This window comes from Coffea arabica, chromosome 3c (assembly GCF_036785885.1).
Source record: "Coffea arabica cultivar ET-39 chromosome 3c, Coffea Arabica ET-39 HiFi, whole genome shotgun sequence".
NCBI classification, from domain to species: domain Eukaryota; kingdom Viridiplantae; phylum Streptophyta; class Magnoliopsida; order Gentianales; family Rubiaceae; genus Coffea; species Coffea arabica.
The window spans coordinates 35,214,966-35,242,267 of record NC_092314.1 but is presented as its reverse complement, the minus strand read 5'-3'; the positions used below and the strand labels follow the sequence as shown (position 1 = coordinate 35,242,267).

At 30.6% G+C, this 27,302-nt stretch overlaps 1 long non-coding RNA gene and 1 pseudogene across 2 annotated transcripts; both read right to left on the bottom strand.

Annotated features, from left to right (window-relative positions):
* Positions 1-300: 300 nt before the first annotated feature.
* LOC140038118 (uncharacterized) lies at positions 301-3,559 on the bottom strand. 2 transcript variants are annotated; one of them, XR_011841931.1, is made up of 3 exons: positions 2,255-3,559; positions 1,129-1,191; positions 301-491 (listed from the first exon to the last, which is right to left on the bottom strand). It is a non-coding gene; the product is annotated as an uncharacterized lncRNA (long non-coding RNA). The 2 variants fall into 2 exon arrangements; XR_011841930.1 differs by having other exon boundaries at positions 3,340-3,559.
* A 2,030-nt stretch (positions 3,560-5,589) lies between these two features.
* LOC113735851 (DEAD-box ATP-dependent RNA helicase 27-like) lies at positions 5,590-26,418 on the bottom strand (annotated as a pseudogene).
* Between the last annotated feature and the right edge of the window lie 884 nt (positions 26,419-27,302).

Sequence of the window (27,302 nt, the reverse complement as noted above, 5' to 3'; positions counted from 1 at the left end):
TTTTCTATAAAATATAAGATCATGACCTTTACAAATGAATCTTGTAAATAAACTATAGTCTCTCATATTTTGTAATGCAATTTATTCAATAAAATTACTTATTTAGTTCTAACTTACTATTTTATAGTGTGTGTATAAAAATAAAAATAAAAATAAAATATATATATGCGGGGCGGATCGAGTATCCGCGGATTTTTAATTATGTGACCCTAACCCGCCCCGCATCTTAGCGGATACCCGACCTTCTTTTGACCCGATCAAATAATAAAAATCGGATATCCTAATTTTCGGATCGAATCGGATCGGATATGACGGGTTTTCGGGTTAGCGGATAATTTTGCCCACCCCTAATACACGCCCAAATATATCAAAGTGTTTACAATCCAGGTGCAACCAGCCCTAGTCGGCACTAGCGCGAGTACAATTGCCAAATCCAAAAAAATTACTAGACTACGCTAGCCTGAACAATTCTCACGCCTCGCTTGTATCCCCTGTAAGGAAAACAAAACTAAATGAATGAGTTAAAAGTCCAGTGAGATTCCATACACATAATCAAAGAATTAAATCCAGGACATTAATCATTTAACAGCAAATAATCCAGAAAACATTTACAATATAAAAGCAATGATAACACACTCATTAAAAGGATACATGCTTACGTGGAGCCATTCATTTATTCATTCGCCAACCATTTTCCTTATTCCTCCAACATTAGAAAATATTTGCAAGTGAAAATTCCTCCAATGTTCTTGGTATTCATTCATTGATTTCATTTCCCGTCACTAGGCAATTCACTGGCCAGTCTCTACCAATTTTCGTGGTCATACTCGAGTATACCAAATATTATCCCAGGGTTACCAGTCGCCCGACCGAATCAGTTTCTGACTCAAGTCGACTGGCAACGAAGGGCAAGAATCTAATTCAGCCGAAAGGCTTACATTCATGCACAAGTAGCATTTAATCATTTAATCATTGAAAATTTCACGTTCATTTAGGTTGAGTGTGATAAAGTACACATTCGCCTAGTAAAAATTTATTTTAGCAATCATTGAAAATATTTAACATTTAATCAAATATTCACAACAATCCATATAGTTATTTGAAGCATAACCTACAAAGAACACTCACCAGTTTAAACAAAATAACGTCAAAAATTTCCTTCCAGATTATGCCTTTGATCACCAACAAACCCTAAGAATAACCAATTCCAAATTGAAGTGAGTAAAGGTAGTTCAAAGTTTTCGAAAGAAAACTAACACTTTTCATCTTAGTTGATATCAAACCTTGGTCAAAATAACTCATATACTAATATTGAAATGCATTCAAGAATACATATGTAACTTAAGATCCAACTAACCCTAAACTCAAACCTTATATCTCACTAACATTCATAAAAGTAAGTAATAGAAATTTGGGCAGCATGCCCTTTGTATTTTGCTATTTTTCAGCCATTTATGGCTTCATTTTTTTTCCTCAACTCAGCCCAAAGTCACACATAAGCAATCTTAACATAATAGCCCTTCAACTAGGCTCAATGTCATCCAAATACAAGGCAATTCTAGCAATCCAATGATAAAAATCAAAGTTGGAAACCAGTTTTAAAAACAAATGGCTAAGTAGTAGGTTTGACATCTTCCGAAGTTTTGGTCATATTTGAAGCTACGCTTATCGGATTGGGGTACAATTTATGACGTTTCCAAACTAAGACAGAAGCCTACATTTCCTATGAAGACATCAACACTAAGTTCATGCATTTTCAAGGTCAAAATGTGCAATTTTAGAGAAAATAGAAAACTGCCTGTGAAATAGGGCTTTTGGACAGTCAAGGGTATTTTAGTCATTTTACAAGTTATAGTGCTCCGATTGAGTTGAAATTTTACAGGAAGATAGTTAACTTCATTCGCTACAACTTTTACATTTTGAGTAAGATTGATTCGACCTCTATTATGGACAAATATGCAGGTCAGAAATAGCGCAGATTCATCATCAAAGCTGGAAATTCACTTCTACTCTAAAAATTTATATCCTAACTCAGTACTATCAAGTCCTATATCATCAAAATCATCAATTACTAGCTCAATACCATCAATTACTAGGTAGACAACCATAATCAAGTCTGAAAATGTAAACCCTAGCTAACCCTTCCATTATATCATCCAAAATTAAATCATTAACCATAATAAGCCAAGAACATAAGCTTCTATCCAAATTTAAACAAGATTAAGGAAGAAAAAAAGAAAAAAAATCATGATACCTTCCAATAATTGCTTGTAAGTGAAAATCACACCCCTTTCTTCGAAAACTTTTACCACACAAAGCTTTCCAACCACCAAAAGAGAAGTTTAATCGGTTTAGTTTGGTTGTTTTTACTCAAACAAGGATGGATTCAAGGTGAAAGTTGGAGTTTTGTCTCTTGCTGTTTTTTCTCTCCACAAGCTCGGCCAACATGAAGAAATAGAGAAGAAATGAAGCCAAGAGAAAGATAATAAGATAGGAAATTAGTTTGGTCAAAGTTGGATAGATTATCGCTTAGTGTCGCCGCGAGATTAAAGCTCAATTTTTTCTTTTTTTCCTCTTTTCTTGGTCAACATTTTTGGCTGACTTGAGGGATATTTTGGGCTGATTTTGCTGAAATAAAAGTAAGGAGATTAAGGTAATAAAGCAGTGTTCAAGTGGTGCACTCAATCGGTAGCAAACGGTGCACGTCGGTTCAAGCCGATTTTCCTTTACTCGCCCGTACTAGTGTTTTAACTTATGATTCACTAAATTATTATTAGCGCTTCTAATCACGCACTTGCTCTTACTTAATACTTATTTTTATCCACCAAATTTAATACACACACCTCACTAAGTAGTCACACTGCCAAAATACGCGAAAATCCTAATTTACGCAAACTATAAAACTAAGGGCAAAATCCTTGATTCTATGATTTATTGCAACTATTGAGGGAGTAAATGACTAGTAAAGATATTATAAAGTAATTTAATCAAAATAAAAGGGTATTTTAAGAAAATAAGAAGAATTTTGCGAGTCCTCATAGTCGAACCTTTCTTTTAAATTATTTCAAAGGTCCAACGGATTCTTGACCGTCAGATGTTTCGTTTTTAGCCTTTCATCAAGATGATAACAAAGGAATATCATAATTTTTGCACGGTCTTGGTTTGTTGCATCATTATCTTTGGCAATGATTTTTCCATGACCCACGGATTTAAGATGAATCTTCACATCCATTGCCCATAATAAGTAATTTCTTCTAGAAATATCAAGAGGAACAAACTCTTGTTTTGTAAGGTTAGCCATAATCAAAATTGAAATGAGTTAAAGATGAGAAATATTACCTTGAAATTTACCAGAGGAATTGCCGAAGAAAATGCCTATTAGTTGGCTTGACACTAGCAGAATCTCGTGCTAATAACGTGTTATAAAAATAATGCTATTATGATATAAGATTTGAATTTTTATATGATGGGTAATATGTTAAGAAAATAGGAAAATTAAAGAGCTAAAGATAAGAGAAATGTAAGAAGAGACCTATTATTTCATTCACTCAAATGAAATTTCAATTTTCTATCACTTTGTTATAAAGGAGGTAACCACCCTATTTATAGGAAAAAGTACAACAACTAGTTTCTTCAAGATGGTGATACAATATTTTCATATGATGTGATAGCTTTATCAATAATCGTGCAGTTTTATCGAAAGTCATAATAGCTTTATTGAAAGTCGTGTCGTCTCTATCACTTCAAAAGTCATGATAGATTTATGACCTCAAACAATGCAAAATATTTGTCAATATTTAGGTGATGAAACAGATGTGATAGATATCTATAATATTTAATTATTTCATAACAGTTTTATACTTTAGCCAATTTTGTTTATTTATTTTTTTCTCGATTTTTTTTCCTTTTTTCAATTTTCAATGGTTATTCTAGTGGTCTAGTTGCATAAGATAGTATAATCTATTGCTTCCTTTCGTAATTTTTTTCACATGTAAGGCCCAAAATTTTTATTAAATATTTTGTTCAATTAGCAAAATTTATAGTCTTATTAAAACAATTTTAATCGTATGAATTTGGAATTTTGGATTGTAAAGTTGGATAACAAGTTTAGATAGAGTATTATTTGAAATATTATTTGAAATAATTATTGTAGTACTTTTTATGGTGTGATGTAAGTAAAATAAAAGATGATTGAGAATATAAAAATGTGAGTTGGAAAATGTGTTTATGATGCAAACAAAATATTATTTGAAAAAATTTGCTATCCGAATGCTTCAGTGTTCAACTTTGATTTGTTCATAAATTGAGCCAAATTGAAACGAGTTTTCATCGAGCTATGCTCTTTTGAGTAGATTGAATTTTGTTATATGTAAGCTTCAATTTCATGCTCATCGAGCTAATTTCGAGTTGAGTTTGAAACTTTACTGAATAGAAATTTAATCTATGTTTGACTTTGTTAGTTGGTAAATAAAAGTTGGGTAACAAAATGATGAAACTAAAACGTGAATCATTAGATTTGGAAGGTAAATGAGTTTAATTAAATCAAATACTCTACTGTTCAAGATAAATTTGTTCATTTATCGAGTCAAACTCAAATTAAATTTAATCAAATTGAACTTGAATAGCTTGAATTTTTCATATGTAATGAGCTTCAATTATCTTGTTCATGTTTCATTTTACCAGTTGATAAATCAAATTTGAATGATCTCTCACTAAATAAAACTCAATTCAATAGAGCTTAATCGTAAGCTTAATAATTCATTTTCAGCCAGACATTAAATAAAAGCTAATGAAAAGTTTGGAACCATACGAGTGACAAGGATTAGTCAAAATAAGAAAAGGTACTAGAAACTGGACAATTTTGTGTAGCCATAATAAAATTTTATTGGGTTAAAAACAAAAAAATCCCCTACGATATACCTAATACACAGAAAATCCCCCCATAATTTCAAAACGTACAAAACGACACCTCATGTTTTGAACTAAATTATAAACTAACAGGATTCGGTAAACTTAATGAAAATGACAGTTTCGACTGTTAAACTTACCGGATTTTGTTAAGTTTATCGAATTCCGTTAAGTTTACAGGATTCCATTAAATTTACCGAATTTCTTCAGTTTTACAATTTAGTTCAAAATATGAGGTGTCATTTTATATATTTTGAAACCATGGGGGGCTTTTCTGTATATTAGGTATACCACAGGAGTTTTTTTGTTTTTAACCCAATTTTATTCGTTCAGTGAAAGGCAAAACATTGAATAAACTAAACATGACTAGCTTCAATCAGCTTATTGCCAAGGGAAATTTACTAAACAAGAATTATGCAATACTGAAGAATTTCCATGAATTTATTCATTCAAGCCGACTTGGATGAGCCTGTGAGTTGCATATCAATTGCCCCTGTGAAATGACCTAAAGAAATGAAAAACGTTGATTGTCAAATATAATACATTAAAATTGAGGGATATTTCAGGATCAAAATCACAAGTATTGATTACTCAGAGTTGTTCTGATGTACTGTACAATGCCTAAAAACAAGCAAATATTCCCCAAAATAGAAAACTTGCAAAAACTTCTGTAGACTCTATTTAGTATCTCACAAACTGCCGCGTATTATCTTCAACCACCCTCCCATAAGGGTTGCTTTTGCTGAAACTGTGCCTGTTTCCCACAATTCTGCGCCTTTTCCTCCTAAATTTAGATAAACCAAATGAAGCAGCCACAGCTTGCAGAAGTTAGATGAGCATTGAAATGTAAGCATTGTGAAAAAAGTAGTCCTGCCTCTCTTGCATGCTATTTTGCACGCTTCTCAACTTAGCGTATACCCAATTGCAATCTGAAAGCACATTTCACATGCTTTACAATCTTTTCTGATGTAGTTAAAGAGGTTTTATCCTTTTATGCAATACTTTCATCCTATCATACGGTCTGCAGTCTACCCTTAAGATGGTGATTGAGGTTAATCCAGAAATTGAAACCTCAGGCAACTTCTAGCTAGTCAGAGTTCTTGTGCAGAAAATTTGAACATTCAATAGTGCTTGTAAATATTGGTATTTATAACTATAAACTTAGATTAACAGGAACCATAGAGTAACCGAAACCAAAATCCCAATTCAGGATAAACTTGCATGGATCCAATAGCTTAGAGTCACAATGACTTGGGATGATTAACATGCTGACATTCCACATTTATCTGAAGTACAAAATAATATATTGGAGAAAAGATACCAATATCAGATACCTGTAGATCCAATCGATGAACATTGTAGATATCCTTCATGGAATGTGAGTGATAAGCAAGAATGTAGGATTTATATGCATCTTTAGCTGACTTGTTTAAATAATAGTTGTTTGCAATCAACTTCTCCTACATGAACCACCACAACACACTTATCAAAGCCCTAAATGAGACAAAGTATGACTGAGGACCTGAATATTGTGTAGGTCCTAATAAGTCATGAAACCTAGCTAAGCAGAATTACCAAATGAGGCTACACATTTTTCAGCTTCTTTTCATCAAATTCGTATTTGTGATTGGTACTTTTGTAGTTTGGTACCACATATAATGACTTTAGTAAGTAATGGTTATCAAAATCGATACAGCACTTTTATAGGAGTGAACAAGAAGATGAAAGGAGCTATTTCTGAAAGTAACCGGTAATTATTTGCATTGTTGCTTATAAAACAAATTTTTGTTCCTTTAGATTTTTATACTATTAATTTTCTGAAGGTTCAGAATACTGATGTAAAGCAGTCAATCAGGTGCAATGAGGCAAAGAAATTGACTCGCGGGGGGAGAGAGAGGTTGCTTAACTGACTCTCCCATCTCTTCACATATTCCAAGGATGTGAGAAACTAAAAGGATGGGATTTTGGAATCTTCTTAAACCTCAATCTAATATAAACTAAGTTAGCAAAGAGATTCATGCCAAATTTAGTTTACCTATCTCAAGTCACCCTTGTGGTTGATAAGATTTTAAGGTTTTGGAACAAGTCCTACTAAGAAAATGCTCCCATGTTTATTGGGGCATTCATCAACTGTATTCTAGTTCAACTTCTAAAGTAGAATTTAATGGGAAATACGGTTATAATATGCAGCAACACCTTTAGCTGGCAACGAAATTGCAGTTCCTCTGGAATCAAGACAAGTAGAGCATTGCCTTTTGCACCTACCCCACGCGCTGTTCGACCAACCCTGTGAATGTATTTCAGTATAAAATGACATAAGAAACTCTAAGGCATTATAAAATAATGAAGCTGCCACAATTAGAAGCATTTCAAAGAGTTCTGAACACCTTTGGCCCCTTTGGGGGATCATACTGCACAATCCAATCCTACAAGAAAAAAAAAGAAGAATATGCTTAGCAATAATTCCTAATAATACTCTAGTCAACTGCGATGTGCCAGCTGTAGACTTGCAAGCACTCTTTTTCTTTATCTCTCTCTCTCTCTCTCTCTCTGCCCCCCTTCAATATATGTAGTGTTGAAAATTGGTAGGTGGGCTGAACGTTCAGACATGAGGTGTTGTAGCAAGGGTGAGTAGAGAATCATACCATAGCTGGGATGTCCAGACCACGTTTAGCAACATCTGTACATAACAATATCCCTTTCTCTGCTTTGCGAAATTCATCATTAGTGGAGTTTCGTTTGTGTTGCTTTTTCTTTTCATAAATATCATGGCAATCAATGCCTATGTACTTGAGAAGATCATAATAGAACTTTGACAGAATCACATGAAGAATAGGAAACCATCACTTTCTTTGATGGATTCCTCTTTAAAAAGGAATCGAGAAGAGTAAATCTCTTTTCACTTGGAATGACACAATATCCCTGCTTCAGACCTTCATTGGTGACCTAAAAGCCCAAAGTACGTTAATCTTATTACATCAGTAATTTCCTACAAATGCTAGAGGAAAATCACAAAGTAACTTACCTCCTCCTGTTCATCATCAACACCAATGTAGATGAGGTTCCCCTGAAGGGATAAGTGTGCAAGATCATCAGCCTTAAAAATGTGTATTTGTCATTTAAGTCCAGCTAACAGCAGGGACAGAGTTATTGTTGTTCCTTGGCAGCATTCTACAGATAAAAAAATATAAATAAATGCTTCAAAAATGAGAAAAATTACTTCTGCCCATTCAGTTTTTATCCTTTCATTTCGGCATAGGAAAAGGTAAAGGTAAAATCTTATTTACTTTTGAAGGTACGGAATTTGATGCTTAAATTCTATCCTTGAAACACATAAAAGATGAGACCATGCAAATTATGGTAGTGATTGCAGTTACCTTCATTGTCTGTGTGGCAGAGAAAAGAGCTGTTTGCCTTTTCTGCATTGGAAGTAGCATGTTATCAGTTAAAGATTAGCACAAAAGCTAACACATATATCAGCTAGCTTATAGTTAGTCATCTATGCAACTGAAAGCAATTTCTTTTGGGACTATCAAAAAGCTCATTTGTAAAAAGTTGCTACAATGGCTGAATAATGAAGTACGTGCTATATTTTACCACATCCCGGGTGAATAACTATCTCAAGCAAGTTCAACCAACCAGTAAGTAAAAAATGTTCGTCTAGTCCTTTCTTTCTTGTTCTTTTTTTGTTTCATTTGTAAACCCATGGACATAAACTTCTAACTTGATTAAGTGTGTGTGGTTCAAGCAATTATACCTATGGCAGGATATTAACAATTTTCCTTATTTCTTCTTCAAAATTGGCTTCCAATATCCTATCCGTTTCATCAACTATGAGGAACTGTAAGAAAAAAAACTAATCAAGAAGTTAGTATACCCAAAAATCATTAATACATGATAGATAGACGGGTTTCTTAAAAAAACCTGCAGTTTTCATGCTAAATATCCAGACTTGAATAAAATGCATGTGTTCAAGTTTGACAGTAAAAAATTGAAGATGAAAAAGACTGACAATCATAAAATCATGTTGAAGCCTTAGATGATAACAACAAACCATCCTAAAATCATATAAATATGCGCTATCTGCACATCAACATTACATGTACTCATCAGTTTCTGGAGTAGCATTGGAGACGTGTAGCCTTGAGATATTAGCTTGTAAACAAATCTAAAGTAATCACAAACTTCTGACACTCAACAACACACAAAGTGTGTGCAGCAGGAGGTGCAAATTACTGTGACACAATTAAGCAATTTTTCAATTCAAAATTCACAGTTGATATCTCATCTTTCAGAAAGGTAGTGCATTTTGTAAAGATAAGTCAATACAAATGACAGCATCTATTCATATGAATTAGTTGAACCTTTAGATTTCTATATGTAAAACCCTTTGTACTTTGTAGATGATCTAAAAACCGACCAGGTGTTGCCATTAACAGGTTCACTCCTTTTACAAGATGCACCGCTTCTTCCTTCAGTGACGAACGATCCAAACCTCCAATTACCAAGCCAAGAGCCTGTGAATGATACTTGAGAAGCTCTTTTGCAACAGTGTGAGTCTGCTATTCCTAGACTGACAGTTAGAAACCAAAAATCTTTGGTGAGGAAAGCCATCAAATTCAAATCTTGGTAAGAGTTTGTTGATTTGGTAGAAAAGTAATGCTAAAGTGGATTTGATGAACAATCAATTTGCTGATTTCCACCAACAAACTGGCTTTCTTAATCTTAATTGTTATTTTGCAGTGTGCAGTGTGTTTTACCCTAGTGGTTTTGTTCTAGTGATAGGGTACTATCAGTTACATTGAGAATAAACTAAAGTTGAAACTGTTATTTTTTAGTAACCTATGTTTAATTTAGGGTACCATAGAAAGAGAGAAATACCATTCAATTTCCTAGTTGAACCACCAAAAAAAAAGGATGCAAGAGATTCTAAGCTGATAGCTAGAAAATCATAATCAGAAAGAACTGTGGTCTGCCACATAGAGAGATTCAAGTTTCAATTTATTTTCATAGAATAGCATAGCTAAGAATATTGGGACAATTCTAAGATTATGATGAAAAATAAAAAACGTTCCACAAAGGGGGTTATTTTGGTGACCTATTCCGACAAGGGAGGTGTTCACAGTCTATAAATGCGATCTGTGCTAAGTTCGCATTTCTCATATGCGAGTTTAAGAGTGTATGCTCTTTACCAATTCCTTCACACATATCAACAACTTAGAGTTTATATTTATCTCATTACTTGTTCATCCTTTATAAAACTCTTTTTCCTTTCTCTTGATGTCAAAAAGTAAATCATGATGATTTCCTTTTCTTGTTTTTATCTTTTTTTTTTCTCAATAATTCTATAAAATGCAGATGTAAAAACAAAAACAAGCAACCATAATGTTTTCACAAAAATAAAATAACAAAAAAAAAAGAAAGGTGAGAGCTCACATTCACATTTTTTTGTTTTTTTCAAAGAATTGTACATGAGTTGTTCTCTTAACAAAATGGAGTTTGTTTTGAAGAAAAATAAAGTTAAAAAAACAATATCCTCCATGAAGAAAAATTTGAACGCCGAAATTTCTTATAAGAAAGCTTGGTATGATAGAAGAAGAGCCATTGAGCTATGGCATTTGGGGTGCCAATTTTGTTGAATTACTGAAGTATGTGGAAGCATTTTGTCCAATTAAGTAATATTAGTGTTTAGTTAATTTCTTCTTTAAACATTACATAAATACTAAAATAATGATTTACTCTTGATTACATCAATAATCATTCAGTATGGTTTTATCGTGAAATTCAAGATTAATGGATTTTTTTGGCAATCACTTAATAACTTATAAATTCGTCCTCCATAATTTTACAAAACAAAAAACAAAATCCATATTCACATAAAAAAATGGCCTGCTTAATTTTGCAAAAAAGAAAAGAAAAGAAACGCATGAGCTTTGGATTGAAATATAAAAGCCTCCCTTCCTCGCATATGTTAAATGCGAGGTCCACCACCTCGCACCTGACAAATGTAAGGTTACTTGACCTCGCACTTGCCAAATGCGAGGTCTGAAGTAATTCTCTTTTTTTTTTTTTCCTTTTTGCTGATTGGAAATTCAATGGGACATTGCATTTGTCAAATGCGAATTCATTTAGTTCGCATATGACAAATGCGAAGACCTCTTGGCGGAAGTCTATACTTAAAACATTCTTTTTGCAAAAATTTTTAAAATTCATCATCAAATTGGAAATTTCTCCTCCATATATCACCTCAGATTGGAATTCCAAAAAACACTTTTAGACTCAAACTTACTTAGGCCAATAGAAAATATAATCATGTTTGGTAATTTCAAATTTGACCAAGAAGACAGAAAAAATGCAAATCACAGCTGTTATTATACCAAGAGCCCACATAAAATTCATAGGTACTACAAATAATATCTTGTTGGGGCCTTCTAGATCTCTACTACCTCATGAATTTGGACGAAAACACCAGTGAGCAGCATGAGTGCTTTTTGTTCTTTTTTTTCAGTTTTCAAAGAGAAGATTAAAGATGGAAAATATGAAAAAAGTGCTTGTAATTAAGATGGAGATATATTAAGGGAGGAGATTTGCATAGTTAGATTAGATAGAGTTGGATTAGAATACAAATAACAGTTAAGGATGGAGACTTTTTGATGTGAGCACGGGTCTATCAAGTTGAGTTAGATGCAGGCACACCTAACATGCTTGAAGTTTTCTGGTTAGTGGTGTCCAAAGTCAAGAAATTGTCCCAAAAGTCATCGAAGGTCTTGAGAATGAAAATTGAAAACTTGTTTATCTCATTCAATTAGTGGAAAAGTCGGATGGAGCCATTAGTAGTTTTCACATTTAATGCCGGACCTATGTTGATGTTTAAGTCTTGAGTCATTATGTTATTTTTTCAGTATTTTAATGTTAATTTAGTCATTAATTAGTAGTAAAATAATCGGCCCAGTGAAGTCTCAAGTAGAACCGAATTTAGGGTTTCCTTTTCTTGCTATGTTTTGTATTTTGTTAGTCTTTCTAAAGTCGAATTAGGAAACTTGTATTTATTTCCAAATTAGATTAGTTTTAGTAGTTTAGCTTTTAGCTATAAATAGGTTTCTTCTATTCTATTGTAAGACAACTTTGAGAGATGAATTAATAAAAGTGAGTTGTTCGCCTTTTATGGAGTTTCTTGATGGACGTGAGTTTTTTTTTTAACTGTATCAAGTATTTAGCTTGAATACTTGCGGTGTTCAAAGCAAGATGATCACATCATCTTGTTCTTTCAAACCAATTACCAATCCACTAGATTTCTAGAAACGGCTTTCTTTAGATCTAGTAAGATAGTTGTTATTTCATAATTTGGTCAAGATAGATTCTGCCGCTGTCTGATCGAGTTGGTTTTTCAAGACATGTTCTTATTCGGCCAAGTTCGCATCACTTTTGGATTAGATTTGAGGCATTAAGGGTGAGTTCTTGAGAAAAAGTGAGAATATTAGAGATTCTTCAATAATCGGTATGATGTGTTTCATGAAGTTAGGATTAGATTTGAGGCATTAAGGGTGAGTTCTTGAGTAAAGTGAGAATATTAGAGATTCTTCAATAATCGAGATGCTGGGTTTCATGAAGTTCTATTTTTTTTTCATTTTTAGGTAATAAGTATTGTTTTTTCATGTTTTTCAATCAGTAGGTTACGTACTTCTCTTTTTCGCTTCTAATTTTTCTTCTCCAAAAATCACTTCAAATCTTTTGGTTAAATTTTCTTTAAATTCTTTCAATTTTTGTTGGTTCATACATATTCCTTTTTGCTTTTTCATAGTAGTAATTCTTTTTTAAATACTAAAGAAAATTTCATATACAAGTTTTTTTTTTGTTTCGTCTTTTCAAAAAGGATATTTTTTACATTATGTCACATCTTTTAACTGGGCATAAACACTATTAGTAGGAAGGAAGGGGATTACTACAATATGGTTAAACCTCAAGGTTTTATCTGCAATTTGGTTAAACCTCAAGGGAAGTAAATGTAATTAATCCAAAAAATATGGGGTTATATTAAAATCACAGTTAGTAACTTGCTTTCAAGTTACGGACGCTTCCTGTCCATAGGATGAGTTTGGCATGATTAGGTCACAAGCTTGTCCAGTTAAGTGTAGAAACAGAAAAATTGTGCATATTTCCCTTCCAAATTTTCAAAATTTGACACAAGCCCCTCGGTCGTCTGCCTGTGTTGTTGTGCTCATTGTTGATGCCACAATAAAATTCACAAAGATCACTCCAATGAGTTTTATATTACGGTATAATAGGAAAAAAATGAAGTTTTGGTTCTTAATATTTCGCTTTTGTACAATTTTAGTCTCCAAATCTTTGATAAAAAATAAATTTAGTCCTCAATATTTGATACTTGGTACAATTCTAGTGCCTAAAGTTTTACCAAAAACAAAGTTGCCCTAATGTCATTAATTTGAAGCATATTGAAGACAAGCGATGGATTTTTCAAAATATTGACAGATTAGTCATGTGCAATCACATATTTGTTCAATTAAACTTCTTAGAAAAGAAGCAAAAATAGCTATTAATCTTTGAACAACAAGAATACCTAATGTGATGGCATACTAGTAACTAATTAACTAAGAAACAAAAATGAAAAGGAAATTTATTAACCTAAAAAAATCAAGTATTATCATTTTTTGCTTTACTACAATGGCAATAGAGATTGAAAATGAGTTTTGCATCGATGAACTGTGTACTTTGACTAGTTATAGCTTTTTAAATTAAGATTTTCCTTGTTTTAGTAATTAATTAATTAGTTAACATGTAAGTTATTAGTCCTTATTCTTTAAAGTTAACTATTATTTGGCTTCTTTAATTTGAAATTACTTTAATGGACACATGACTAGACATGACTAAATTCTGTCCATAATTTTGAAAAATTATTCAAATGCTCTAAATCAGTTTTAAATTGGATACAATGGGGACTAGATTTGCTCTTGTCAAAACTTTAGGAATTAAAATTGCACATATACTAAACATTGAGTACCAGATTTACTTTTGCCAAAACTTTAAAATTTAAAACTGCGCCTAAGCTTAAACGTTGGGAACTAAAATTGCATTTTCTTTCGGGGTTAATAACACTTTGTCCCCTTGACCTTTGGGGACAATTGCACTTTACCATTCTTAACTGTGAAAAATATACACTTCAACCCTTGAAGACTAGTCAATCTTGAAAATCTTAACTCCAAAGGTAAGTTTAGGTTATAAAATACGTCATTGGCGCTTGGATATCAAATATTTCTTTATGGCTTTGAACTGATTCTTTAAATTAATTGTGGCTTCAACTCTATCATTTAATAAAGGTTGAACTTTTGAGAATGATTGATAGAATAACTAGTTTTTTCTTTTAGGTCAAATTACTAATATTCCCGCTGTAGCTAAAGGTTTTAGTCTTTAAGCATCCTAGTACGGTGTAAAAAGTCTACCTTTTGCGCCTTTATGTTGTGGGCTAAAAGTTGAGTTCTACAAAAACTTTGTTAGCATCCATTTTGAGTGTGTTTAGATAGAAGATTATTTGAAATATTATTCAGAATAATCATTATAGAATTTTTGGTGATATGATGGATGTAAAATAAAAAGATAATTAGTGAGATAAAAAGTTAGATTGAAAATTGTATTTGTGATAGAAGGGAAATAATATGTGAGATTATTTTGCAATCGAAATAATATCTGACCTTATTATATATGACCTCAAATTTGGGCTATACAACAGTGTCAAAACTATTTAAAACGAATTAGCGGTGCAGAAATTGTTAATTTTCTGCTTTTGTGAATGAAATTTAGAGTGTAAAAAAGTTTTAATTTGGAATAGAGATTTAAGTGTCAACATTGCTTGAATTAACTTCATATACAATTATTTTGGTGCCAAGCTTAATCAGTGAAGCCTAGTGTCTCGCAAAGTTGAAAGTAACAATGGTCGAGAAGGGTTTGGTCTATGGTGAAGGTTGAGATCCCGAGAGCAAGAGGTTATGGATTCAAATTCTCATATTCCTCTTACTTCTTAAATCTCACCCTTTCTTACTAAAAAGAAAGAAAAAAACTATGGTAAAAAGATTTGAACTGTCAACCTTTTGGCATTATCAGATTTCCTTTTCGGCTTATTGGTAGGCCAAACCTAAGCTAGAAAACCATATTAACCTGTCAGTTATGTAATTGCAGAAATTTATTGCCCAAACTTTTGGGGAAATATTATGTTTTTGTCCCCAAATTTCAGAAAAACAAGTGAAAAGGCTAAATGGGATAAAATAAAAGATCACGGACTAAAGATATTTTAGAAAAAAAGAGGGTCCGTTTGGATTAGCTGTTTTTGGGGTTGTTTTTCAAAAACAGCACTGTAGCATTTCGTTTTTCAAATACAAGTCCGTTTGGATTAGTTGTTTTTGGGGTTGTTTTTCAAAAACTATATGAAAAACTTTTACTGTAGATTTTTTTGGATTATTTTTAGAGGTATTTTTAAAACATATTTTTGAGTATTTTTATAATTTTTTATTTTTATATTTATATACATTTATGCATTTATAATACATTTATAAATACTTATAAATAAATATATTTATATAAAAATATATAAATGCATTATATTATATATAATACATAATATAAATATATTTATAAATGTATAAATTATAAATGAATATTATATAAATGTTTATTATAATTTAAAATTTAAAATTTTTATATATTTATATTTATATACATTTATGCATTTATAATATATTTATAAATAAATATATTTATATATTTAAATAAATATATAAATGTATTATATTATATATAATACATAATATAAATATATTTATAAATGTATAACTGTATATTATTATAAATTATAAATTATAATAAATATCATATAAATGTATAATTTATAACTTATAATTTATATATTTTTATATTTTTATACATTTATGCATTTATAATACATTTATAAATATTTATAAATGAATATATTTATATATTTATATAAAAATATATAAATGTATTATATTATATATAATAGATAATTTAAATATATTAATAAATGTATAAATGTATATTATTATAAATGTGTATAAATTATAAATGAATATTATATAAATGTATAAATTAATATATTATAAATATTTATTAATATTATGTATAAATGTATGAATATAATTAATATAAATGTATTAATATTATGTATAAATGTATAATTAATATTATGTATATTATTATAAATGTATAAATGTATTATATTATATATAATACATAATATAATGTATTTTATAAATATACATATATATATTATGTATAAATGTATAATATATAAAATATATATTATGTATATATTAAATATATAATATATAATATACAATATTTATATAAATGTATAGTTACATATTTATATTATATATAATTTATATAATATATAATATTTATATAAATATATTATAAATGTATACAAATATATTTTATATAAAATAAAATATTTATAAAATGTATAAATAAATATATAAATATATAATATTACAAATATATAATATATATAATATTAATTAATATTAATATAATTTATATATAATATACATAATTGAAATATACATATTATATATATTAATATCTATTATAAAACAAAATTGCATAAATATATTTATAAATTTATATATATATAAATAAATGTATTTATATAAAATATAATATTTATTTCAATTGATATAATATATAATATTATACATAATTGGAATAAATATATTTAAATTAATATAATATATATATCCTATATTTAATTGAAATAAACATATTAAATATGTATTTGGAGTTGTTTTTGATATATTGTTTGGATATGTGTTTTTGAAATTGTTTTTGAAATACACATTTACTGTAGCATTTGGAATGTGAAAAACAGTTTTTCAAAAACAGTCCCAAAAACAAGAATCCAAACGGACCCAAGTTTAAGGACTAAATTAGCTATTTGACAAACTTTTTCTTCCAAACTAGTTGACTATTCCCCATCAGTAATACTAAATTGGTCGAAAATTGAAATTATAGGGAACAAATGTGTTTTCAGTTAAACTTTAGAGACATAAATAGTCCAAGCCCTAAACACCCTGGGCAAATAGCAAGTTTCCCAGATATGAATGGAGATACCAAGTATCCCTCTTATGCAGAATGTGTAATGTCCTGTCTGCGCATTTCGTTTCTGCATGTAATTAATGAAATTTAGACCATATATAGCTTAATCCATAAGTTTAAAGACAAAAAATTGGAGCAGCTAAGAGGTTCCAAAACTGCAAACATTTTTATGAGACTGTAATGAAATTTGCATATAATTAGAAATAAATCTTGTATACACTGTATACACTACCATGATTAGATAAATGCCACAAAAGTGAACTTTAAATTTGAAATTCAAATTCAACATGTGTGACATTTATCCAAATATGATAGTATATATATTTATATTTATATCTATATGTATTGCAGAGGAGGTTTTAGTGGAGAGCCTCTCAATGGCTTCCAAACTCCCTATTCTTTTTTCTAGATTTTTTATTTATTTTAATACATAAAAAAGTAGTGGGTTATAATCAATCCTATCACCAGTCAAATTTAAAATTTAAAACTTTTCCACTATCTACTTCATAGACCGTTAATAGTTTATTATTTATACTTTAAGTCCTTTTTACTCTTTAATTAAAAACAAGCTAGTATAAATACCCGTGCTACGCACAGTAGATTACATTTTTTAAAAAAATTACAATCTATGGAGGAATTTATAAAGAGTAAAATATTATAATCACGGACACATGAAAATATATTTAAAAAAATGAAACTTTGTAACAATAGTTCAATATATGATACAAACATCTCTATTATTTATAAACTATCACTTTGATGAAGGTTGGATCCAGAAAAAAAAATAGAAATCTATATCATAAATTGAGCAACATAAGGGTCCAATTAAATATAATTGAATATTTAATTTGATAAGTAAATGAAATACTTACAAATATTTTGCCTTTGATTTGATAATATTATAATATTCAAAATATTATTAATACTTAGAAGTACAATAAAAATGCCAATATTTAAAGAATACATAATATCGAAATTTCTAACTTGATTCTTATAAACAATCAAAACAACAGTAATATTATAATATTGGGAATATTGTTAATACTTGAAATTACAATGAAAATGGCAATATTTAAACAATAAATAGTACCGAAACTTCTAACTTGATTCTTATAAACAATGGAAACAGCAAGAATATTATAATATTGGGAATATTATTAATAATTGAAATTACAATGAAAATGTCAATATTTAAAGAATAAATAGTACCGAAACTTCTAATTTGATACATAAGATTACTGTCCATAAGATTACATCTAGGAAATAGTTAATTTTTAGGTGCTATTGTCTCATTTGTTCTTGTAAGAAATTTTTTGCAAGAATTCATGGGCTAGAGTTAAAGATTCTTAGGATATGTTTTTTTTTTCAGGTGATTCTGTCAAACAGTATCCTCTGAGTTTGAAAATCTTATAAACTTTTGAATCCCTGAAAATGGATATCATTCAAAGCACCACCAAACTGTCTTTTATACTTCTTATGCTCAACCATCTCATTCTCATGAGCTTATATGTCAATGGCACCTTTTATAAATATTAGTATGTGATTTTGCACAAAGTTTAATTTGAAAGAATAATCAATTATGGATTTTGAAGGTTTGTCTTCTAAGGTTTCAATTCCTACATTTTTTTTACAGATATAATGAGTCAAACTTTTTGTTAGTCCTTGCAAAAAGAAAATTCCTATGACAAGTGTTCTCAATGTTGACGTTGACTTCCTGTCTTCATGATTGCATAACTAAATTTTGTAATGAGTAAGCAAAACTCTTTTGATAGCTCATATACCTACTTAATTCTATTCAAAAGGTCTTGAACAATTTCGTAATAATCATCATGTTGTTCAATAGTATGCTAACTTGTAATATGCAGAACCTTAAGTAGAGCACTTTTGCAACACTATCCCCTTTTGGAGGTCTATTGATTGAAAGTATGTGTAAATGTAAAGGGGCTTGCCGGATGGTACTGGTAGGCTTTTTGAAAACTGAGGTGTTGTCATAATCTAAATTGTCTAAGTACTTTCCTCACCTCTAATCTCTAAACTTGACCACCCAAAATAACTGAGCTCTTCAGATAATTTATGAAAAATCTAAATTGTCTAAATATTCTAATGTGTAGGCCATGGCATGTGAGCATGGCAGATATATGACCCAGCCACGGATTTTTATCTATCTACCTACCCAATTATTGTGTAATCTGCTTTTAGCTTAATGTTTTACGAACTCCATCAATTGGACTCCAGGTTATTTTAGTCAATTCTTAAGTTAAACATTACCTCAATTTAACTGGAAAGGCAAAATTTTTTGTTGTTTCCTGGAATCCTCTAGTTTATGCAGATGCATGTGAAATGGAGGTAAAATTGTTACTCATTGTCGTCTGAGTTTGGGATATTCTTGACGTCACCTTTCACCTTTCCGTTTGTAACCCAAGATTTTTAATGCACAAAATCCTTTGTGCGTAGAAATGATACATTTCTTTTGAGTATTATTACATCTAATTATAATTTCCTTTATAATGTATTGTATACACACAAATGTATTCTACATCTAGGTTTCATCCATAAGATGCCATCTAATTTATATTGAGGATTGTACTTCTAGTTTATACTACTGGGAATTGGAAGCTCCATTAAAGGTCCTTGCCGCGCATTAAATTGCAAGGCTCACGACTCTTCTTGGCTAAACTAAAGTCTGCCATTATGTTCTCTTATAACCTTCATTCTCCCATTTGGCATTTGCCCGCCAATTCCCCACTTCATCTCCTTTGTTTCCGTTATGCCCGCTATTCATAAAACAGTCACGGGACTATTTCATGAAAGAGACATTTAGGTAGACATTTCATGAAAATTTTTTTTTTCTCTAATCAAAGCTATGACCATGTTTCGGGACTAATCTGACTAATTACTAATACAATGAGAACTATATGTCTAAATGTCTAAACTCACATAAAAGCCATAGTACCATACTTTGTTGATTCAGCCAGCAAGGATTAGTAATATGTGAAGAAGGAGAATATTTAAAGAATAAATAGTACCGAAACTTCTAACTTGATTCTTATAAACTATGGAAACAACAATAAAATTATAATATTGGGAATATTATTAATAATTGAAAATACAATGAAAATGCCAATATTTAAAGAATAAATAGCACCGAAATTTCTAATTTGATAGGCGCGACGTTTGAATCGGTGTACTCGAGATTTTATCCATCGTAGTTGATGTGAGATTTCTCTTTCGTCGATGCAAAGTTGTTGGAGCTTTTCCAAATCTTGTGCGGAATCGTTGTGGTGTACGTTTCGTTTTGTTAGCAAATGTTTCCTCATTTACCCTCATTCAATCTAATTGTAGTGGGAAGGTGTGTGTGGAGTGAAATTTAATTTGAGGGCTAATAAGGATACCAACATCAAGTCGAAAGAGATCTTGCTCAATCTTATCATGGAATTGGAAGAGTTTTAATGTAAGTGAAATTCTTGATTGGAAGAGTTTTAATTGTAGTGGGAAGGTGTGTGAGGAGTGTTAGTTGGAGTAAGTAGTGTTAGTTGGAGTTAACTTTTTGTTTGAGAAAAACGTGGGGATGTAATGTGCCCATGATGTTTTTTATAAAATAAATTAAATGTAAAATGTTAGAAAAATAGAGTTGAGAGTGGGAAGGTTTGTGAAGGCTTGTTGCTAAAATTCCGTTCTCAAATTTATATAGATATAGTTGCTCATTTGTATGCTATTTAAATGCAATTTTACATTTTTATAATTAAGATATGTTTATCACTAAACTAATCCTATAACCACCCCTACAAATGAGCTTTGCAAATTGCAATCACGTTTCAAAAAAACCACCATATCACCACCATGTTTCCCACTCCAATTAAGACTCCTCCAATTTAAGAATTTCACTCTAATTAAAACTCCTTCAAAACACAGCATCCTACAGTTCATTCTTTCAACCAAATTACCCCATATGCTCATTTGTCATATTTAGGTTAATAAAAACAAGAACAACAATTCTATTGGTACGTAATTTTCATTTGATTACAATACAATTGTATATCTGACTCTGCTGTGTTTGGATTGTAAATTATTTGAGATATTTTTACTGTAGCACTTTTTGTGATGTGATGTATGTGAGATAAAAAGGTATATTGAAAATTGTAATGGTGATGTAAGCAAATATATTTGAGCAAATTATCTCCTGTCCAAACACATTTTTCTTTGGTTAACAATTCTCATAAAATATATTACATTATTACACTTAAAACAAATACAAAAACTATTGATTCTTAGTTTAATATTTATTTTAATGCATTTCTAGATCAAAGAAATGAAAACTCTACCTCTCCTTAAATTCGACAACGATCAACATCACCAGTGATTCTGCATGATCATGGTAAATAAAAACTTTCTTATACCATCAAACTAGAAAATTTTTTACATGCGCAAATTTGACATAGAACACAATTTTGACATGAATTATAAATTAATGAAAGGGGCATTTAGATGGTTATTTTTTGGAGTGTTTATAAAAAATTTTAAAACAAATATTTGTTTAAACGATTATCTTGGGAGATCATCACAAAAAATAGTTGTATTTTACCAAAGTTATGCCCAATTATTTTTCCTTCATGATTACAATCCTAATTCTTTATTTGAAAAAAACTTGAAAAGTAAGATAATGAATTCTAAATGATAAAAGGAATAGAAAGATTGGAGTATAAGGCTGGAAAGGGTAAAGATAAGGAAATAAATCCTAAATAGTAAAAGGAGTATAGGATTGGGGAGGCTAAAGTCAAGGAAGCTATAGTTGTGGGTTGGGATGAACTATCAAAATGGATTATTTATATGGGTTAAATGAATATAATTTTACGTGATTTTGGTTATTTTATCCATTTATAATCCACTGCAAGATTTTATTTATATTTTCTCCCATATTCTTTCAGCAACAAAAAAAATATATCATTGTAATCAACAAAAATAAGAACACATTGCATTAATAAATAAAGTTGTACCTAAAAAATTACATAGAAGCACCCATAGTGGTGATCATAAGGAGTTTTAATTTTGTCACTCTACAAGAATCTCAAAATAATTTACGTATGAATGCAAGAAATCAATTTATACTTAATGAGTTAATTAAAACTTTGAAAGAGGGGAGGGAGGAAGTAGGATAAAATTTAACAAAATTAAAGAACAGGAAAAGAATTTACAAAAAGTAGAATATAATTATTGAATTTTTTACTAATGAATTTGAATCTAAGGCTAATTTAATTAGGTCCAAATATGTAGTTCCAATCTATCCATTTAATAGCCACTAATTAATGAGTTTAATTGGATTACCCGTTTAAAGTTAATAAAATTGCATACCCATACTCATTCGTTGAAGAGCAAGTTGAAAAAATGGTCATTATTTACAACTATATATGGAGAGTAACAGAATATAAGGTAAATAGGGTGCGAAATTAGGTAAGAGATTACATAATTTGATAGAAGCAAGTTAGAGTGAAAGAAAGGTAGAGTTTGTAGGATGGAGAATAGTTTGAAGGAAATGAAAAGTTTGGATTAAAAAGGTGAGGAAGAGAATAATGAAAAATAGGTAAAAGTCAATAAGAAGTGACACAAAAAAAGAGAACATGGTAGGGAGGGTAACATTTTATGATTAGTATGCCTTTAGTATTTCTTTAGATATTTTTGTGACCTTTGTTCATATTTTTTAATATACGTTAAGGTTTTAGATAAAGTACATAAATACAATATAAATTAAATGCTAAAATAGTACTCTTTTGATTTTTTAAACCTTTTTTCATGTAACTAAAATAGTACTCTAATTCTTGAGGTTTCAATCTTAGTTACTAGATCAAAACCTCCTCGATATGTGAAAAAACTTATACACACATAAATAATATATATACATATATATATATATATGTATATGTATGCATGCATATATAAAAACTTACTGTTAAGGAATGTGATTAAATTTGAGGCAAATAACTCTTTTAATTTGCAAAAATTTATATTTATTACATGTTTTTATACATTTTAAATAAAAAGAAGAAGTTCAATACAAAATATCAACGAACATACTAGCCAATTTTTTCATGACTTTTTAGCTAAACAAATATAAAATTTATATTTTCATGCCTCATTTTTTTTGTTAATAAAACACATGCAAGAGACTTAATTTCCCTTTTCTTTATCTTACCTCACTTCACTTACCCCATGACACATTTTCTTGTATGACTTTCCAAACATTCAAAAAACTTTTTGAAAAAATGATTTTTAACCAGTACCTAATGGGCAATAATTAGCGTGCCTAAATTACGCCTAACTTACTATGTAATTAAGTGCACACAATCACATGTATTATATGTGATGTATTTAGACACTTTCCTACATTAGTTACACTTTTCTAAAAACTAATACATGAGGCTCTTAAATGAGCACCCACTAACCAAAACCTTTGAGAAAGAATAGTATTTCATTCATGTATCTTTAAGACCCTATTTTCGGGGAAATGATGGATTAAGTGATTTAGGGGGAGGGAGTACAAGTGAAAGGTTCTGTTTTAGTCAACTCATTTGGTTTAGTACTGAGTTGTTGCTTGTTTGGGTTTTTAGTCGTTTGTCTCATTTATTTAGTTAATAATTTCGGCCCTCTAGTTTGGGCCGTTGATTTGAGTCCAGTCCAATGAATAGGATAAGTGACATAATCTCAGCTCCATTCAGATTCATTTAGTAGTTTGTTTGGCTATGATAGCCATCCCTTTTCTCTGTAAGAATGATTCGAATTTTCCAACAATCATTGAGAGTTTTCTCTTGGCTTATTGTGAGCTTCTTTTAAGTGCTTAGAATTTGTCTCAAGTGTTCAACGACTTATCAATCAAGAGTCACAATTGATTGTGGCATTTTCTACCAAACCAAGGTTCTCGTGTTTCTTTAGTTGTCGGGTTGAGATTATATCAATGTTTACAACTAAGGGGATTCGTAAGGTTAAAGTTATTCCTCTGCTCAAATTTAGATATAGTTCGGTCTAAATCTGGGGCTTCTGTGACCACAGGTTTCATCCCTTGACGATGTTTGTAGCATATACTAGACAAACTATTAAGAAACATTAAAAAATATGTTGGTCAAAATCCCAAACAATGCTAAGTTCCTAGTTTCCTCGCCGTTCGCTACACCTTCCTCCAAGTTGAAACAACCTGCTTCATACTTTTAAGAATTCATCAGACCACAACATCAACAATTGTAGCTCCACTTCAAAAGACTCGCTAGTTTCTCTCTCTCCATAACAAATATATAGTAGCCCCTAAGGCTGGAAGGCCTATTGAAGTAGCAAAGCCAGCTAACTGAACTAACTGAACCTACCAGTCAAGCTTTTGTGTCCATCCATAAATACCCCTATACAGCAAGGAACATGCTTGGATTCAGTTAGGGTATCAGGCCAACTATTTGAGATTGAAAGGGAAAAATCAACAATTTAATAGAAAATAATAACTAACGCGAACGATGAGTAATGCACAAGAGTTAACGTTATTCAGCTTAATCACCAAGCCTACGTCCACAGAAAGAAAAATCTGTTCTTATTATGAGCTACAAGATCACAACTTGATTCTCAAACCCAATTTTTGTATAAATCTCTCATCTACTAAGAACTCTCATCCCTTTTCTTATGTGTCTTTATAGAATGCCAATCTACCTATTTGTAGAGAACATATTGGCCAAGAACCAAATAACAATTGAAAATCAATTCTAATTCATGGACTTATACATAATAGGAAATAACTTCTAGTTCCTAAACGGAATAGGAAATAACTTGGCAACTATTCCAAGTAACTAAACAATTAGAAAATTAGTTACTTCCACACAAAATAAGGATCTTGACTAAAACAATATTAAGCCAATTTCCTAACAAATCTCTATCTTGGTGAATATTTCTTTTAGCAAACACAGCAAACTATCCAAAAAACTCTATTTGCCTTTTTTTTACCACAAAATACCTTGGTGTCTAGCTACACACTCGAATCAATATGGTCTTGTTTTTAATTGATTTAATCAACAAATGAATGTGTGTAGTTAACCAAATCCAACATCTAGTTGACTCGTGAGATGTCTCAATTCACCCTCTCCCATAGTAAGATTTTTTCTCCCACCATCATTTGTAATTTAGAAGCATTTTTGGAACCCCTTTCTTGCACTACACTCCCGACCCATTGAGGTAATCAAATGGTACAAATTATGATACTTCTTCCCCATCAACAAGATCATCTCGCCATGTGTGATTTTCAAACCTCTGCCTATAGCCGAAAAATGATAGCCTTCGGAATCTAACTGGCTCAAAGAAAGTAGATTCCTTCATAACTTTGGAACGTAAGCCACACCATCCAAAGAACAAATCTCTTCATTTAGCATTTTGATTTTTACCACTCCAACACCTTTGACTTTACAAGGAGATCCATCATCCAAAGACACGAAATATGTTTTCTTTCTTTAGAGAGTATCAAAATAGTCTAACCTAGAGCAAACATATGAAACACATTCAAAATCTAAAATGCAACCATCACGAGAAGAAGTATTATTACTTTTGGAAATTGTGAGAATATCTCTACTCAATATATATCCAGCAACATCATCGTGCTCATTCTCATCATTTTTCTTTCAATGAGGGAATATCTTTTGATGTGATCAAATTTACGACAATCAAAGCACTGGATTCTACCCTTTCTCTTGGCATTTGAGCTATCTCCCTTAGATTTACAACCAAGTTTTTTCCCTCTTTTATTCTTACCTTGAGCAATTAATGTAGGTTCTTGTGTCACATCCTGGTTTGCCTTCTTTAGTTTTTCATGATCCAATAAAGATGACTACACATTCTCGAATTCTAAAGTGTCTTTCCCATACAATCGAGTCATCACAACACTTTTGTAAGAATCAGAGACTGAGGTAAGAAATAAAAGGGACTTAATTATCTTCTTCCTTAATTTCTATGCCAACTTTTTGGAGCTGATCCAAAATTCTGTTGAACGTATTCATGTGATTCATGAGGCTGCCACCCTCCTCCATCTTTAGCTTATAAAGTTGCCGCTTCAAATGCAATTTATTGGATAAGATTTTAGCTAGATCAAGCTTTTCCAATTTTTTTTCAGAGGTCTGCTGTAGAATCTTTCTCATCTATCACATTGTTTATGATGTTGTCCATAACATAGAGTCGTATTGTGCTCGCATACCTTGTGTCCAATTCTTCAAACTCATCATTCTTCATACTCTCTAGCTTCTTGTTCTTACTATTCAATACTTTTGCCAAATCTTGTTGAACTAGAACATGTTTCACTCTTCTTTGCCAAAAGTTGAAATTTATAGTTCCATTAAATGGTTGAATCGAAAACTGTATAGTTTTAAACGCCATGGTATACCACCAATTACTCAATCTCAAATAATTAACCAGAGCCCCAACGAAACTCTGATACCACTTGTTAGGGTATCAAGCCAAGTATTTGAGATAGAAAAGGAAAAATCAACAATTTAATAGAAAATAATAACTAGCACAAATGATCAATAATGCACAAGAATTAACGTGGTTTGGTTTACACCAAACCTACATCCATGGAGAGAAAAATTTGTTCTTATTATGAGAGAAAAAAGTTAGAAGATTACAACTTGATTTCCAAACCAAACTTTTGTACAACTCTCTCAACTTTTGTCTTGTTTGTCATTGTAGAATATCAATCTACCTATTTATAAAGAATATTATTTGGCCAAAAACTAAATAATAATAGGAAATCAATTCTAATTCATAGACTTATACAGAATAGAAAATAACTTCTAATTCCTAAACAGAATAGGAAATAACTTGACAATTACTTCAAGTAAGTAAGCAATTAGGAAATTAGTTACTTCTATACAAAATAAGGATCTTGACTAAAAGAAAATAATCCAATTTCCTAATAGATTCTACACCATACATAGGCTGAAAACATATACTGCAAGAATAAATACTTAATAGATTCTACATCTTGTGGACACAAAGGACACCAAACATCAACATCAATACCCCATTTAATCAATCTATAATGCCTCTCCACCACCAGTAGTGTCTCCCTTTGTCTATACTATCCCCCCATCTCTTCTTCGAAATGTCTATGAAAAAGCCAAAAAAAATCAACAAAGAGAAAGAATGAAGAAGAGGAATGAAAATAGAAGGAATTTGCTAGTTGTGAATTGAAAATTTTTGAAGAATCTATAAGATCTAAACTGAACCAATCCCATGAAAGACTCTAGAGATTGTGCCAA